This window comes from Pseudophryne corroboree, chromosome 10 (genome assembly GCF_028390025.1).
Source record: "Pseudophryne corroboree isolate aPseCor3 chromosome 10, aPseCor3.hap2, whole genome shotgun sequence".
NCBI classification, from domain to species: domain Eukaryota; kingdom Metazoa; phylum Chordata; class Amphibia; order Anura; family Myobatrachidae; genus Pseudophryne; species Pseudophryne corroboree.
The window spans coordinates 359,330,639-359,350,014 of NC_086453.1; the positions used below are offsets into that span (position 1 = coordinate 359,330,639).

The 19,376-nt window shown below is 45.0% G+C and overlaps 1 protein-coding gene across 1 annotated transcript in view; it reads right to left on the reverse strand.

The window, feature by feature from the left end:
• LOC134965650 (nicotinamide N-methyltransferase-like) overlaps positions 1-19,376 on the reverse strand; it is a 73,753-nt gene that overhangs the window by 26,403 nt on the left and 27,974 nt on the right. The window lies entirely within an intron of this gene.

Below are 19,376 nucleotides of genomic sequence, written 5' to 3' on the forward strand. Positions count from 1 at the left end.
CGTGAGTGATCTGACAGGTCCCGTGCAATTCTGTTTTCATTGGGCATCTATTTTTGCTAAAATGCATCTTATTTGCATCATGATGTGAATAGGATGCATATGCAGACACTGCTGATTAGAATGATATGTGTGTGTCTGCGGCTGTATCTGCATACAAAATAGTAGTGATGAGCGGGTTCGGTTTCCGAGAAACCGAACCCCCCGAACTTTACCCTTTTTACACGGGTCCGAGTAATACTCGGATTCTCCCGTATGGCTCGGCTAACCCGAGCGCGCCCGAACGTCATCATCCCGCTGTCGGATTCTCGCGAGATTCGGATTCTATATAAGCAGCCGCGTGTCTCCGCCATTTTCACACGTGCATTGAGATTGATAGGGAGAGGACGTGGCTGGCGTCCTCTCCGTTTATATAGTTATAGTTAGTTGATCTGATTGCTACTGCTTAGCTTATTGTGGGGAGAATTGGGGAGCAGCTGTTAGGAGGAGTACAGTGCAGAGTTTTGCTAGTTTTTTTTTTCCCGTTCTCTGCCTGAAAAAAACGCTCCATACCATATCTGTGCTCAGCCTCAGTGTGCTGCATGATATATCTGACTGTGCTGAGTGCTCACACTGCTTAATTGTGGGAGAGACTGGGGAGCAGCTATAGCAGGAGTACAGTGCACAGTTTTGCTGACAGTGACCACCAGTATACGTTTGTCTGCCTGAAAAACACTCCTGTGGTGTCTTTTTTTCTTTATACTATAAGTATAAACGCAGTCTGCTGACAGTGTCCACCAGGTCCATTATACTGTATATAGCAGTACGGTAGGCCACTGCTGTACCTACCTCTGTGTCTTCAGTCACTCGTCGTCATACATAAAGTATACTATCCATCCATCTACATTGTATACCTGTGGTGTCTTTTTTTCTTTATACTATAAACGCAGTCTGCTGACAGTGTCCACCAGGTCCATTATACTGTATATAGGAGTACGGTAGTCCACTGCTGTACCTACCTCTGTGTCTTCAGTCACTCGTCGTCATACATAAAGTATACTATCCATCCATCTACATTGTATACCTGTGGTGTCTTTTTTTCTTTATACTATAAACGCAGTCTGCTGACAGTGTTCACCAGGTCCATTATACTGTATATAGCAGTACGGTAGGCCACTGCTGTACCTACCTCTGTGTCTTCAGTCACTCGTCGTCATACATAAAGTATACTATCCATCCATCTACATTGTATACCTGTGGTGTCTTTTTTTCTTTATACTATAAACGCAGTCTGCTGACAGTGTCCACCAGGTCCATTATACTGTATATAGAAGTATGGTAGGCCACTGCTGTACCTACCTCTGTGTCTTCAGTCACTCATCGTCATACATAAAGTATACTATCCATCCATCTACATTGTATACCTGTGGTGTCTTTTTTCTTTATACTATAAACGCAGTCTGCTGACAGTTTCCACCAGGTCCATTATACTGTATATAGCAGTACAGTAGGCCACTGCTGTACCTACCTCTGTGTCTTCAGTCACTCGTCATCATACATAAAGTATACTATCCATCCATCTACATTGTATACCTGTGGTGTCTTTTTTTCTTTATACTATAAACGCAGTCTGCTGACAGTGTCCACCAGGTCCATTATACTGTATATAGCAGTACGGTCGGCCACTGCTGTACCTACCTCTGTGTCTTCAGTCACTCGTCGTCATACATAAAGTATACTATCCATCTATCTACATTGTATACCTGTGGTGTCTTTTTTTCTTTATACTATAAACGCAGTCTGCTGACAGTGTCCACCAGGTCCATTATACTGTATATAGCAGTACGGTAGGCCACTGCTGTACCTACCTCTGTGTCTTCAGTCACTCGTCGTCATACATAAAGTATACTATCCATCCATCTACATTGTATACCTGTGGTGTCTTTTTTTCTTTATACTATAAACGCAGTCTGCTGACAGTGTCCACCAGGTCCATTATACTGTATATAGAAGTATGGTAGGCCACTGCTGTACCTACCTCTGTGTCTTCAGTCACTCATCGTCATACATAAAGTATACTATCCATCCATCTACATTGTATACCTGTGGTGTCTTTTTTTCTTTATACTATAAACGCAGTCTGCTGACAGTTTCCACCAGGTCCATTATACTGTATATAGCAGTACAGTAGGCCACTGCTGTACCTACCTCTGTGTTTTCAGTCACTCGTCATCATACATAAAGTATACTATCCATCCATCTACATTGTATACCTGTGGTGTCTTTTTTTCTTTATACTATAAACGCAGTCTGCTGACAGTGTCCACCAGGTCCATTATACTGTATATAGCAGTACGGTAGGCCACTGCTGTACCTACCTCTGTGTCTTCAGTCACTCGTCGTCATACATAAAGTATACTATCCATCCATCTACATTGTATACCTGTGGTGTCTTTTTTTCTTTATACTATAAACGCAGTCTGCTGACAGTGTCCACCAGGTCCATTATACTGTATATAGCAGTATGGTAGGCCACTGCTGTACCTACCTCTGTGTCTTCAGTCACTCATCGTCATACATAAAGTATACTATCCATCCATCTACATTGTATACCTGTGGTGTCTTTTTTCTTTATACTATAAACGCAGTCTGCTGACAGTTTCCACCAGGTCCATTATACTGTATATAGCAGTACAGTAGGCCACTGCTGTACCTACCTCTGTGTCTTCAGTCACTCGTCATCATACATAAAGTATACTATCCATCCATCTACATTGTATACCTGTGGTGTCTTTTTTTCTTTATACTATAAACGCAGTCTGCTGACAGTGTCCACCAGGTCCATTATACTGTATATAGCAGTACGGTCGGCCACTGCTGTACCTACCTCTGTGTCTTCAGTCACTCGTCGTCATACATAAAGTATACTATCCATCTATCTACATTGTATACCTGTGGTGTCTTTTTTTCTTTATACTAAAAACGCAGTCTGCTGACAGTGTCCACCAGGTCCATTATACTGTATATAGCAGTACGGTAGGCCACTGCTGTACCTACCTCTGTGTCTTCAGTCACTCGTCGTCATACATAAAGTATACTATCCATCCATCTACATTGTATACCTGTGGTGTCTTTTTTTCTTTATACTATAAACGCAGTCTGCTGACAGTGTCCACCAGGTCCATTATACTGTATATAGCAGTACGGTAGGCCACTGCTGTACCTACCTCTGTGTCTTCAGTCACTCGTCGTCATACATAAAGTATACTATCCATCCATCTACATTGTATACCTGTGGTGTCTTTTTTTCTTTATACTATAAACGCAGTCTGCTGACAGTGTCCACCAGGTCCATTATACTGTATATAGGAGTACGGTAGGCCACTGCTGTACCTACCTCTGTGTCTTCAGTCACTCGTCGTCATACATAAAGTATACTATCCATCCATCTACATTGTATACCTGTGGTGTCTTTTTTTCTTTATACTATAAACGCAGTCTGCTGACAGTTTCCACCAGGTCCATTATACTGTATATAGCAGTACGGTAGGCCACTGCTGTACCTACCTCTGTGTCTTCAGTCACTCGTCGTCATACATAAAGTATACTATCCATCCGTCTACATTGTATAAATGTGGTGTCTTTTATTCTTTATACTTTAAACGCAGTCTGCTGACAGTGTCCACCAGGTCCATTATACTGTATATAGCAGTACGGTAGGCCACTGCTGTACCTACCTCTGGGTCTTCAGTCACTCGTCGTCATACATAAAGTATACTATCCATCCATCTACATTGTATACCTGTGGTGTCTTTTTTTCTTTATACTATAAATGCAGTCTGCTGACAGTGTCCACCAGGTCCATTATACTGTATATAGCAGTACGGTAGGCCACTGCTGTACCTACCTCTGTGTCTTCAGTCACTCATCGTCATACATAAAGTATACTATCCATCCATCTACATTGTATACCTGTGGTGTCTTTTTTTCTTTATACTATAAACGCAGTCTGCTGACAGTGTCCACCAGGTCCATTATACTGTATATAGCAGTACGGTAGGCCACTGCTGTATCTACCTCTGTGTCTTCAGTCACTCGTCGTCATACATAAAGTATACTAACCATCCATCTATATTGTATACCTGTGGTGTCTTTTTTTCTTTATACTATAAACGCAGTCTGCTGACAGTGTCCACCAGTTCCATAATACTGTATATAGCAGTACAGTAGGCCACTGCTGTACCTACCTCTGTGTTTTCAGTCACTCGTCGTCATACATAAAGTATACTATCCATCCATCTACATTGTATACCTGTGGTGTCTTTTTTTCTTTATACTATAAACGCAGTCTGCTGACAGTGTCCACCAGGTCCATTATACTGTATATAGCAGTACGGTAGGCCACTGCTGTACCTACCTCTGTGTCTTCAGTCACTCGTCGTCATACATAAAGTATACTATCCATCCATCTACATTGTATACCTGTGGTGTCTTTTTTTCTTTATACTATAAACGCAGTCTGCTGACAGTGTCCACCAGGTCCATTATACTGTATATAGCAGTACGGTAGGCCACTGCTGTTCCTACCTCTGTGTCTTCAGTCACTCGTTGTCATACATAAAGTATACTATCCATCCATCGACATTGTATACCTGTGGTGTCTTTTTTTCTTTATACTGTAAACGCAGTCTGCTGACAGTGTCCACCAGGTCCATTATACTGTATATAGCAGTACGGTAGGCCACTGCTGTACCTACCTCTGTGTCTTCAGTCACTCGTCGTCATACATAAAGTATACTATCCATCCATCTACATTGTATACCTGTGATGTCTTTTTTTCTTTATACTATAAACGCAGTCTGCTGACAGTGTCCACCAGGTCCATTATACTGTATATAGCAGTACGGTAGGCCACTGCTGTACCTACCTCTGTGTCTTCAGTCACTCGTCGTCATACATAAAGTATACTATCCATCCATCTACATTGTATACATGTGGTGTCTTTTTTTCTTTATACTATAAACGCAGTCTGCTGACAGTGTCCACCAGGTCCATTATACTGTATATAGCAGTACGGTAGGCCACTGCTGTACCTACCTCTGTGTCTTCAGTCACTCGTCATCATACATAAAGTATACTATCCATCCATCTACATTGTATACCTGTGGTGCCTTTTAGTTGTGCGCATTAAAATATGGAGAACAAAAATGTGGAGGTTAAAAAAATAGGGAAAGATCAAGATCCACTTCCACCTCGTGCTGAAGCTGCTGCCACTAGTCATGGCCGAGACGATGAAATGCCATCAACGTCGTCTGCCAAGGCCGATGCCCAATGTCATAGTACAGAGCATGTAAAATCCAAAACACAAAAGATCAGTAAAAAAATGACCCAAAAATCAAAATTAAAAGCGTATGAGGAGAAGCGTAGACTTGCCAATATGCCATTTACGACACGGAGTGGCAAGGAACGGCTGAGGCCCTGGCCTATGTTCATGGCTAGTGGTTCAGCTTCACATGAGGATGGAAGCACTCATCCTCTCGCTAGAAAAAAAGAAAAGACTTAAGCTGGCAAAAGCACAGCAAAGAACTGTGCGTACTTCGAAATCACAAATCCCCAAGGAGAGTCCAATTGTGTCGGTTGCGATGCCTGACCTTCCCAACACTGGACGGGAAGAGCTTGCACCTTCCACCATTTGCACGTCCCCTGCAAGTGTTGGAAGGAGCACCCGCAGTCCAGTTCCTGATAGTCAAATTGAAGATGTCACTGTTGAAGTACCCCAGGATGAGGATATGGGTGTTGCTGGCGCTGGGGAGGAAATTGACAAGGAGGATTCTGATGGTGAGGTGGTTTGTTTAAGTCAGGCACCCGGGGAGACACCTGTTGTCCGTGGGACGAATATGGCCATTGACATGCCTAGTCAAAATACAAAAAAAATCAGCTCTTCTGTGTGGAATTATTTCAACAGAAATGCGGACAACAGGTGTCAAGCCGTGTGTTGCCTTTGTCAAGCTGTAATAAGTAGGTGTAAGGACGTTAACCACCTCGGAACATCCTCCCTTATACGTCACCTGCAGCGCATTCATCATAAGTCAGTGACAAGTTCAAAAACTTTGGGTGACAGCGGAAGCAGTCCACTGACCACTAAATCCCTTCCTCTTGTAACCAAGCTCCTGCAAACCACACCACCAACTCCCTCAGTGTCAATATCCTCCTTACCCAGGAAAGCCAATAGTCCTGCAGGCCATGTCACTGGTAAGTCTGACGAGTCCTCTCCTGCCTGGGATTCCTCCGATGCATCCTTGAGTGTAACGCCTGCTGCTGCTGGCGCTGCTGTTGTTGCTGCTGGGAGTCGATCGTCATCCCAGAGGGGAAGTCGGAAGACCACTTGTACTACTTCCAGTAAGTAATTGACTGTCCAACAGTCCTTTGCGAGGAAGATGAAATATCACAGCAGTCATCCTGCTGCAAAGCGGATAACTGAGGCCTTGGCAGCCTGGGTGTGAGATACGTGGTTCCGGTATCCATCGTTAATTCAGAGCCAACTAGAAAATTGATTGAGGTACTGTGTCCCCGGTACCAAATACCATCTAGGTTCCATTTCTCTAGGCAGGCGATACCGAAAATGTACACAGACCTCAGAAAAAGAGTCACCAGTGTCCTAAAAAATGCAGTTGTACCCAATGTCCACTTAACCACGGACATGTGGACAAGTGGAGCAGGGCAGACTCAGGACTACATGACTGTGACAGCCCACTGGGTAGATGTATTGCCTCCCGCTGCAAGAACAGCAGCGGCGGCACCAGTAGCAGCATCTCGCAAACGCCAACTCGTTCCTAGGCAGGCTACGCTTTGTATCACCGCTTTACAGAAGAGGCACACAGCTGAAAACCTCTTACGGCAACTGAGGAAGATCATCGCAGAATGGCTTACCCCAATTGGACTCTCCTGGGGATTTGTGGCATCAGACAACGCCAGCAATATTGTGCGTGCATTACATCTGGGCAAATTCCAGCACGTCCCATGTTTTGCACATACCTTGAATTTGGTGGTGCAGAATTATTTAAAAAACGACAGGGGCGTGCAAGAGATGCTGTCGGTGGCCAGAAGAATTGCGGGCCACTTTCGGCGTACAGGCACCGCGTACAGAAGACTGGAGCACCAACAAAAACACCTGAACCTGCCCTGGCATCATCTGAAGCAAGAGGTGGTAACGAGGTGGAATTCAACACTCTATATGCTTCAGAGGATGGAGGAGCAGCAAAAGGCCATTCAAGCCTATACATCTGGCCACGATATAGGCAAAGGAGGTGAAATGCACCTGACTTAAGCGCAGTGGAGAATGATTTCAACGTTGTGCAAGGTTCTGCAACCTATTGAACTTGCCACACGTGAAGTCAGTTCAGACACTGCCAGCCTGAGTCAGGTCATTCCCCTCATCAGGCTTTTGCAGAAGAAGCTGGAGACATTGAAGGAGGAGCTAAAATAGAGCGATTCCGCTAGGCATGTGGGACTTGTGGATGGAGCCCTTCATTCGCTTAACCAGGATTCACGGGTGGTCAATCTGTTGAAATCAGAGCACTACATTTTGGCCACCGTGCTCGATCCTAGATTTAAAACCTACGTTGTATCTCTCTTTCCGGCAGACACAAGTCTGCAGAGGTTCAAAGACCTGCTGGTGAGAAAATTGTCAAGTCAAGCGGAACGTGACCCGTCAACATCTCCTCCTTCACATTCTCCTGCAACTGGGGGTGCGAGGAAAAGGCTACGAATTCCGAGCCCACCCGCTGGCGGTGATGCAGGGCAGTCTGGAGCGAGTGCTGACATCTGGTCCGGACTGAAGGACCTGCCAACGATTACTGACATGTCTTCTACTGTCACTGCATATGATTCTCTCACCATTGAAAGAATGGTTGAGGATTATATGAGTGACCACATCCAAGTAGGCACGTCAGACAGTCCGTACGTATACTGGCAGGAAAAAGAGGCAATTTGGAGGCCCTTGCACAAACTGGCTTTATTCTACCTAAGTTGCCCTCCCTCCAGTGTGTACTCCGAAAGAGTGTATAGTGCCGCCGCTCACCTTGTCAGCAATCGGCGTACGAGGTTACTTCCAGAAAATGTGGAGAAGATGATGTTCATTAAAATGAATTATAATCAATTCCTCCGTGGAGACATTCACCAGCAGCAATTGCCTCCAGAAAGTACACAGGGACCTGAGATGGTGGATTCCAGTGGGGACAAATTAATAATCTGTGAGGAGGGGGATGTACACAGTGAAAGGGGTGATGAATCGGACGATGATGATGAGGTGGACATCTTGCCTCTGTAGAGCCAGTTTGTGCAAGAAGAGATTGATTGCTTCTTTTTTGGTGGGGGCCCAAACCAACCAGTCATTTCAGTCACAGTCGTGTGGCAGACCCTGTCGCTGAAATGATGGGTTTGTTAAAGTGTGCATGTCCTGTTTATACAACATAAGGGTGGGTGGGAGGACCCAAGGACAATTCCATCTTGCACCTCTTTTTTCTTTCATTTTTCTTTGCGTCATGTGCTGTTTGGGGAGTATTTTTTTGAAGGGCCATCCTGCGTGACACTGCAGTGCCACTCCTAGATGGGCCAGGTGTTTGTGTCGGCCACTTGGGTCGCTTATCTTAGTCACACAGCTACCTCATTGCGCCTCTTTTTTTCTTTGCGTCATGTGCTGTTTGGGGAGTATTTTTTTCAAGTGCCATCCTGTCTGACACTGCAGTGCCACTCCTAGATGGGCCAGGTGTTTGTGTCGGCCACTTGGGTCGCTTATCTTAGTCACACAGCTACCTCATTGCGCCTCTTTTTTTCTTTGCGTCATGTGCTGTTTGGGGAGTATTTTTTTCAAGTGCCATCCTGCGTGACACTGCAGTGCCACTCCTAGATGGGCCAGGTGTTTGTGTCGGCCACTTGGGTCGCTTATCTTAGTCACACAGCTACCTCATTGCGCCTCTTTTTTTCTTTGCGTCATGTGCTGTTTGGGGAGTATTTTTTTGAAGGGCCATCCTGCTTGACACTGCAGTGCCACTCCTAGATGGGCCAGGTGTTTGTGTCGGCCACTTGGGTCGCTTATCTTAGTCACACAGCTACCTCATTGAGCCTCTTTTTTTCTTTGCATCATGTGCTGTTTGGGGAGTATTTTTTTGAAGGGCCATCCTGCGTGACACTGCAGTGCCTCTCCTAGATGGGCCAGGTGTTTGTGTCGGCCACTTGGGTCGCTTATCTTAGTCACACAGCTACCTCATTGCGCCTCTTTTTTTCTTTGCGTCATGTGCTGTTTGGGGAGTATTTTTTTGAAGGGCCATCCTGCGTGACACTGCAGTGCCACTCCTAGATGGGCCAGGTGATTGTGTCGGCCACTTGGGTCGCTTATCTTAGTCACACAGCTACCTCATTGCGCCTCTTTTTTTCTTTGCGTCATGTGCTGTTTGGGGAGTATTTTTTTGAAGGGCCATCCTGTGTGACACTGCAGTGCCACTCCTAGATGGGCCAGGTGTTTGTGTCGGCCACTTGGGTCGCTTAGCTTAGTCACACAGCTACCTCGGTGCAAATTTTAGGACTAAAAATAATATTGTGAGGTGTGAGGTGTTCAGAATAGACTGAAAATGAGTGGAAATTATGGTTATTGAGGTTAATAATACTATGGGATAAAAATGACCCCCAAATTCTATGATTTAAGCTGTTTTTTAGGGTTTTTTGAAAAAAACACCCGAATCCAAAACACACCCGAATCCGACAAAAAAATTTCGGTGAGGTTTTGCCAAAACGCGTTCGAACCCAAAACACGGCCGTGGAACAGAACCCAAAACCAAAACACAAAATCCGAAAAATTTCCGGTGCACATCACTACAAAATAGTATGTTACAGTTTTTACTAGGAAAACACTGAAATGTAGCATTTCATGTGCAGATACAGCCGCAGTCAGACACAGAATATAGGCATGTCACATATCAGTTTACTCAGCATAAGCTGTTTCTGCGAACTAGTCACATTGTTTTAAATAAAATGCATTTTAATGGAAAGGTTACACGGAAAGACTGTTTAACATGCAGGGAGGCTAGATGTGAGTGGACACTTCTTTATCTCCTGCCCTTGTGTACAAGTCCCAGTTACAGTAAGCTCACACTAGAGGACTTTATTAGCTCAGTACTGTGTTCATATTTCTCTGTCTCTGATTATTCCAGTATTTCTCTGTACATTAATACAAGCTATTCCAGTTCATGTCTGTTACTCAGTCCCAGTTCAGTTCAACCTCGCATCACTTATGCTGCATTCAGATCGCAAATGCCGGATCCTACCCGGTAAGAGAAACGTGTACTTACCGGGTGGGATCCGGCATTTGCGCTCTGTTGCTGGCTTTCCGACCCGGCAATATACCGGGTCGGTTGCCATAGCAGCGGAGGGCGCAGCAGCAGCAGGGGCGGGGGTGGAGGCGGCGCTGGGAGATGAGCTCATTTCCTGCGCCGCCTCTCCCTATGCTGTGAATGGGAGCCGTGTCACATCGGAACGGCTCCCATTCACACTGCGCCTGACCCGGTAATCAACCCGGTAATAACCCTTCTTTTTTACAGGGTTGAATTACCGGGTCAGGCGACCCGCTAATTCTGAAAAGGAGCTTCCACATCGCACACTGACCCGTTTCGACACGGCAATATGCCGTGTTGATACCGGGTTTTTAGTGCGAAGTGAAAGGGGTATTAGACTTTTTCAGCAATTCTTATCCTAGTTTAGATTTACCTGATCCATTACACCACTATACCCAGCAATAAACCACATTAAGGCCCTCATTCCGAGTTGTTCGCTCGGTAATTTTCTTCGCATCGCAGCAATTTTCCGCTTATTGCGCATGCGCAATGTTCGCACTGCGACTGCGCCAAGTAAATTTGCTATGAAGATTGGTATTTTACTCACGGCATTACAAGGTTTTTTCTTCGTTCTGGAGATCGGAGTGTGATTTATGGGAAGTGGGTGTTTCTGGGCGGAAACTGGCCGTTTTATGGGAGTGTGTGAAAAAACGCTACCGTTTCTGGGAGTGTCTGGGCGAACGCTGGGTGTGTTTGGGACGTCAAACCAGGAACGACAAGCACTGAACTGATCGCACTGGAAGAGTAAGTCTCGAGCTACTCAGAAACTGCACAGAGAAGTCTTTTCGCAATATTGCAAATCTTTCGTTCGCAATTTTGATAAGCTAAGATTCACACCCAGTAGGCGGCGGCTTAGCGTGTGCAATGCTGCTAAAAGCAGCTTGCGAGCGAACAACTCGGAATCACCCCCTAAGCTAATCCAGTTGAAGCCTGGGTTTTGCCCATTCCAGTCCCAGTCCAGTATCCTGAGAGGCCGGTTTCAGTCTGATCAGAGTGTTCTCTCCATTTTCCAGTGTATAGCAGCTCCCATTCTAGGAACCCAGGCAGTGGACTGCTACCTGTGTGCTGGGCACAGCGTAGTCACAGGGGCACCTGGCGAACACCACCAGCATGTTAGACACCGCGTCTCTGCACTGGGTTCAGCCAACTCCTAGTACAGGAAAGTTCATGTTTCCATCTGAGAACCGTGACATAGAGGATGGTAATTGCTCCTGAAGATGCACTTTTAACCAGCAAAACGTGTAGAGCCTGATCCTCTCCCACTCTGCTGACAACTCAGACTCCTGCTTTAAACCTTGGCAGATATTGTGATTTCCAGTATTTCATAGAACAAACCATCCATCTAGTCATATATTTTGTCACAGCCAGCACTGGTATACCTACATTTATTTTGTATATTTAAGGGACCTTGACCATCCCTCTACCCGCTGCACTTGCAATATCTTATAAATTGTGCTGTGATCCTAGTTTAGATTTACCTGATCCCAGGCCTGGCGACAGGGGGGGAACAAAGGGAAGTAGTAACAGGCCCCAAGGCAAAGGGGCCCCGAGGTTTTGGGGGCAGAAAACAGTGTGCCTAATAGTAAATTGCTTGTAAGTCAAAGGACTAATCTGCTACTGGCGGCCGCAACTTAGATGACACACTGCAGTCCACTCCGGCCCCCCCAGCCAGGAAGAGAATCACCGGGCAGTGGGCACAAAGTCTATAAGGCCACTGCAGCAGCCCCACCGCTACTCTCTACACACACACTCCCTTCAGAAGAGTGACTGGCAGCAGCACTCAGCTCTGCAGTCACAGCCCCGCAGGTCACGTTTTCTGCATCTCTCTATATTGTCGAAGTTTAGCAGGGACTACCTCCTCATCTGTCTCTGTGTGTATGTGTGCCAGTCTCTGTGCCAGTTTCTGTATCTGTGCCAGTCTGTCTGTCTGTGTGCCTGCTCTGAAACAGTCTCTGTGTGTACGTGTGACAGTCTCTGTGTGTGCCAGGCTCTGTCTCTCTTTCTGTGCCTGTCTCTCTGTGTGTGTGCCAGTCAGTGTGTATGTGTGTGTGTGTGTGTGTGTGTGTGTATGTGTGTATGTATGTGTGTGTGTGTGTGTGTGTGTGTGTGTGTGTGTGTGTGTGTGTGTGTGTGTGTGTGTGCCAGGCTCTCTCTTTCTGTGCCTGTCTCTATGTGTGTGTGGCAGTCTCAGTCTCTGTGTGTGTGTCAGCCTGGCTTCTGTCTGGCTTCTCTCCATTTCTCCGCGGGTAAAATGAGAGTGGCACACTGGTGGGTGAAGGCCTGTATCCAGCATTACAGGCTGGGCATGGGCATGTCTCTGGACTGTAGCCTAGCAGTGAGCGTGCAGTCTACAGGCAGATCAGGGGCATTCCTTGTCCTAATGGTCCCTGATCCCCACATGTTCCGCCTGATGCCCATTACTGGGATTATTACATAGTGGCAGCACTGCAGGGGCAAATGGAGGCTGCATGCACTATAGGTGTCTAGGCACTGGGACTGGCTGCATCGCTCAGAGGTGCGGACCTTGTAAATCAGCGTCCCAGAGTGAGGTTGTGCTGGCCCCAGTCCACACGCTATTCCTGGAGATATGTCTACGCTGGGATAACGGGGTTCTCCCACATATACTCAATTACCCTGATTATACCCAATGAATGTCAGGCAAATTATATACTCTTATTAAATATGTGTGGGGAGCAGGGTATTCCTTGTATGACTGAGCCCTGCCTCTTCCCATATAGTACAGTGCATCTTCATTATGACAGTGGATTACCTCTTTATATGACTGTGCTGCCCTAAGTGAGGTCAAGGGGTGGGGCCCCAGAGATATCAGTGTACAGGGCCCCCTGATTTCTGTTGCCGGTCCAGCCTGATCCATTACAAAACTATACCCTGCAGTACCCAGCATCGAGATAATCTGGTTCCAGCCTGAGTTTTGCCCATTCCAGTATCCTGAGGTGTCAGTTTTAGTCTGATCCAACTGTTCTCTCAATTTTCTAGGGTATACCAGCTCCTGCCATAGGAACCCAGGCAGCCAACTCCTAGTACAGGAAAGTCCATGTTTCCATCCAAGAACCGTGGCATAGAGTATGGTATATAGTACTGCCTATTTTACTCTCTAATCAAGAAAAAGAGAAAAGTAAAAAAAAACAATTCCCCCAGCACATCAAGAAGTATCAGCAATAACTACAGAGAAGCCTTGCCGAGGCCTGGTGGATTAACCATATATTTATAATCCCTGAATTTGTTATTATCATGTAGTGTTCAAGTTATTTCTGATACCCCTTGGTGTGCTGGGAGAAACTTTTTCTTTTTCTTGTTTAGAATAACACCTCCCTTTCATGCACCTGAAAAGTATTACTAAATTGCTTGAGCTGCTTCCATTTTATATTCCTAGTTTACTCTCTACTGTGCATCATATAGAGTAAATGGTTATGTAAGAAATATTGGTTACAAAGGAGCTTTCAAATATATAGAGCTATCAAGTCACCAAGTAGGGTGACTCTTATCATGGAGAAAGAAGGAGGATCTGACAAGACACCTGACGCTATATTAGCCCTCACCAGAAAGTGAGTTATTACCAGTGACGTGTGGTGAGGTCAGAGGCTGGGAAGGCACAATTGGTGGAGGCTCTCAGTGCCAGGAGCCTGTCTCACCTTCTACACAATTTAACTTTAATGTCCCTGCACTATATCCATGCAAACACAGGGAGAAATTACATACAGTAATAGCCAGGTCACAGCCATCACCCTAGTCTTGTGAGTAAACTGGTGCATACTAACTTGTGGGTGAGGAGCTCCCCATTCCCCCTCACCTGCAGAACACCAACACCGCTGGCCTGGTGCAGCAGGTTATACAGGTCAATACGTCATCAGTGATATTGTCAGCAGCATCTGGGGAGGGAGAGCACTCACTACAGATGCCACACACACACACACACACACATACACACACAGTCCCGTCCCCACACTCACTATAGATTACACACACACACACACACACACACACACATATACACACATACACACACAGTCCCGTCCCCACACTCACTACAGATGCCACACACACACACACACACACACACATACACACACAGTCCTGTCCCCACACTCACTACAGATTACACATACACACATACATATAAACACGGTCCTGTCCCCACACTCACTACAAATCTAACACACACACACACACACACACACACACACACACACACACACACACTACATATGACACACACACACACACACTACAGATGACACACACACACACACACACACACACACACACACACACACACACACAGAATCCAGGTACTGGCAGATAATCACCCCAGTCACTGTGCACGGATTGCTGCTGCTGGCACTGCGGGTCCCCATTTCCCTCCTCTCCTGCCAAACAGCTCATCTCCATTGTTTGCCTTTCTTCACTTCCCGGATTGGTCACATGACAAATCCTAGCTGTCCATCAGAGCTCACACACGCCCCCACTGTGAGGCATGCCTAACATTATTCTGTTCTATGCTGTTATATTGGCCACTGTGTAGCCCCGCCCATCTGTACAGGCAGTGTCTGACAGTGTGAGAGATGAGGCTGAGCTGCTGCTGCCTCATCTCTATCTCTACCAGCAATAGAAGGAGCCCTGCAACTCTGGTAAGTTTTATCTATAAAGATGATTGCATTAGTACAAAGAAGATGCTTATACTGTAAGTTATACATCTCTTCTTTGTGTTCTCTCAGTCATTGTTATAGTGAGAACTCTGAGTATAATAGGGAGCATGATAGGTGAGACTCTGCCTCCCCGGCCTCCCCTGACTGCACATCCCTGGTTATTACATTTCTTTACATGAAATCGTTGTGAGAATATACCTTATAGGACAGGGTGTGAAATGTTTGGCTGATTTACTTTATTATTGACCATCTAAGTCAGTGCCATCTATTTGGCCATGCTAAACAGTTGCAGTGCATGCTGGGATGTGTAGTTCAACAACAGCTGGAGGGCCAAAGGGTCCCCATCCCTGAACTAAGTGGCTCACAAATTATTTACCCTAGATGTTTCCACATTACAAGCCATGGTAGAATTCAGCCAATGATAACAATACCATTTGGCACTAATGATAACTTTCCGAATAAGTTATAAAGAAATTAGATTTGGTTGTACGATGGGTTCACGGTTATCTTGGCTAGTTTACTGCGCCTAGGCACAACATGGTTCATTAACATAAACCCTTCATCTATTGTTCTCAGCTTCAATACAATAAGAAAGAACAATACAGCAGGGGATTAAGTCCGACTGCCAAGTCTCAGTTAATCGTATTAAAGGTCAAGATAAACATGGACCCATCTGTAGTTGAAAGCATAAATCAGAACCAAAGAAAATATATTAGAGATGTAAAAGAAGAAGAGAGTAAGTAGTTTACCAGGGTGCAACAGGACCAAACAATTTCTATTACAGGCTTATTACTTTATTGGTATGCATTAAAATATCTAATTATTTCATTGCTAAAACAGTGAAATATAAAATAAAGGATAGTGAAAAAGAAGAGAAAATGTGTCTATAATATATAATTATCCAATATGAACTGTTATCTACAGTATTTGTCATTTTTTTAATCAATTCTATGCAAGCACAGCGGCTATTATCTTTCACATATTATCTTGTTGTTCTTATAGACCACTAAGTAAGGCCATATGCCTATTAGTGTTCTTCAGTTTGCATAAGAGGTAACAATTATTGCAATTGATTCTGGTGTGACAGATTCATACACAAACTCTATCTGAAGTGTTCTATTATCACACAATGTATCTCTTAATGTCTGATATCATTATAAGCTATATGGGTGGCGTTTATCGGTAGTACCTATAGTCACAGTCAGTTAATGTAGCTGCTATTTGATTATATATAGTATACTACTGTATTAGGTCACTTTATTTCAGTAACAACTTCATTGAGTGAGTATATACTAGTCAGCTGTTTTAATTATTGCAGTCTATACATTGTAATTACAGCCATCAGTATTACACCTTAGAGCACTTCATGAGACCTTTGTATTAATATAGCTGCTATTGGGATGTGGTCATGAGAGAACAAAAATACTAAATTGACATCGGAATCTCAAGTGCTGAACAGCTGGTGGGCTCGGAAATCTTATCCTTTTCCTCGCAGCCCCAGTTGCAGAGAAAATGAAGTAGTAGCTGTTGACGTGTCAGGTACCGCTTGAGTTGACAATTTTCTCACCAGCATGTCTTTGAACATCTGCAGACTTGTTTCTGCTTGAAAGAGAGATACAACATAGGCTTTAAATCTAGGATCGAGCATGGTGGCCAAAATGTAGTGCTCTGATTTCAAAAGATTGACCACCCTTGAATCCTACCAAAGCGAATGAAGGGCTCCATCCACTAGTCCCACATACTTTGCGGAATTGCTTCAACTTAGCTCCTCCTTCAATTTCTCAAGCTGCTTCTGCAAAAGCCTGATGAGGGGAATGACCTGACTCAAGCTGGTAGTGTCTGAACTGACTTCACGTATGGCAAGTTCGAAGAGTTGGAGAACCTTGCACAAGACAGAAATTATTCTCCACTGCACTTGAGTCAGGTGCACTCCCCTCCTTTGCCTATATTGTAGGTGGATGTATAGGCGTGAATGGCCTTTTGCTACTCCTCCATCCTCTGAAGCATATAGAGTGTTGAATTCCACCTCGTTACTACCTCCTGCTTTAGGTGATGGAAGGGCAGGTTTAGGCATGTTTGATGGTGCACCAGTCTTCAGCACGTGGTGGCTGAATGCCAAAAGTGGCCCACAATTTTTTGGCCCAATGACAGCATCTCACGCACATCCCTGTCATTTTTCAAAAAAATTCTGCACCACCATATTATTTGTATGTGCAAAACATGGGACGTGCTGGAATCTGCCCAGATGTAATGCAAGCACAATATTGGTGGTGTTGTCCGATATCACAAATCCCCAGGAGAGTCTAATTGTGGTAAGCCAATGTGCAATGATGCCCCTCAGTTTTAGCAAGAGGTGGCCAGTGGTGTGCCTCTTATGGAAAGTGGTGATACATAGCATAGCCCGCCTAGGAACGAGTTGGCGTTTGCAAGATGCTGCTACTGGTGCTGCTGCTGTTGTTGTTGCTGCGGGAGGCAATACATCTACCCAGTGGGCTGTCACAGTCATATAGTCCTTAGTCTGCCCAGTTCCACTTGTCCACATGTCCGTGGTTAAGTGGACAGTGGGTACAACTGCATTTTGTAGGACACTTTTTCTGACGTCTCTGTACATTCTCGGTATCGCCTGCCTAGTGAAGTGGAACCTAGATGGGATTTGATACCGGGGATACAGTACCTCAAACAATACTCTAAGTCCTACTGAACTAAAGGCGGATACCGGATGCACATCTAACACCAACATAGCTATCAAGGCCTCAGTTATCTGCTTTGCAAAAGGATAACTGCTGTCATATTTCATCTTCCTCACAAAGGACTGTTGAACAGTCAATTGCTTAGTTGAAGTAGTACAAGTGGTCTTCTGACTTCCCCTCTGGGATGACAATCGACTCCCAGCGGCAACAACAGCAGCGGCAACAACAGAAGGCTCAACTCAAGGATCCTCCGGAGGAATTCCGGTTAGGAGAGGACTCCTCAGTATTGCCAGTGACATGGCCTGCAGGACTAATTACGTTCCTGACTGGGGAGGAAGTTGACGTTGAGGAAGTTGGTGGTGTGGCTTGCAGGAGCTTGGGTACAAGAGGAAGAAGGTATTTAGCTGTCAGTGAAATGCTTACACTCTTACCCAAAGTTTCACAACTTGACACTGACTTATGATGAATGCGCTGCAGGTGACGTATAAGGGAGGATGTTCCTAGGTGGTTAACAACCTTACCCCTACTTATTACAGATTGACAGATACAACACACGCCTAGACACCTGTTGTCTGGATTTGTGGAGAATAATTCCACACCGAAGAGGTGGCTTTTTGGTATTTTGCCCAGGTGTCTCCCCTGGTGCCTCTTTTAAACAAACTACATCACCATCATAATCCTCATCGTCAACTTTCTCCTCAGCTCCAGCAACACCCATATCCTCATCCTGGTGTACTTCAACAGAGACATCTTCAATTTGAATATCAGAAACTGGACTGTGGGTACTCCTTCCAGCACTTGCAGGGATCGTGCAAATGGTGGAAGGAGTCTCCTATTCCCATCCAGTGTTGGGAAGATCAGGCATCGCTACCGCCGACACACTTGGACTCTCCTTGGGGATTTGTGATACCATCTTAGAACGCACAGTTCTTTGCTCAGCTTTTTCCAGCTTATATCTTATAAATTTTCTAGCATGAGGATGAGGGCTTCCATCGTCATGTGAAGGCCAGGGCCTTAGCCATTTCTTGCCACTCCGTGTTGTAAATGGCATGTTGGCAAGTTTACATTTCTCCTCAGACCATTAAAAAAAATTTTTTGGCAGACGACGTTGATGGCATTTCATCATCTATGTCATGACTAGTGGCAGCAGCTTCAGCACTAGGAGGAAGTGGTTATTGATCTTTCCCTATTTTATCCTCCAAATTTTTGTTTTCTATTATTTTTCTGGAGTTATATAACACAATATGTAGCACAGGAGAGCGTACCCCTACACATCACAGGGCAAAACCTCTAAAAATTATTTGGATTAAATATTAATAACCCCTTTATTTGCAGAAAATAATATACAGCACAGGACAGCACCACTGAATTTATATGGCAGCAACACTGGACTGGATTTATACAGATTTATATGGATTAATATGGAATAATATAATATACGGCAGAATCACTGGAATTATACGGCAGGATTACTTTAATTATACGACAGGATTACTGGAATTATACGCCAGTACCACTGTAATTATACAGCAGGATTACTGGAATTATACGACAGTACCACTGGAATTATACAGCAGGATTACTGGGATTATACGGCAGGATTAGTGGAATTATACACCAGTACCACTGGAATTATACAGCAGGATTACTGGAAT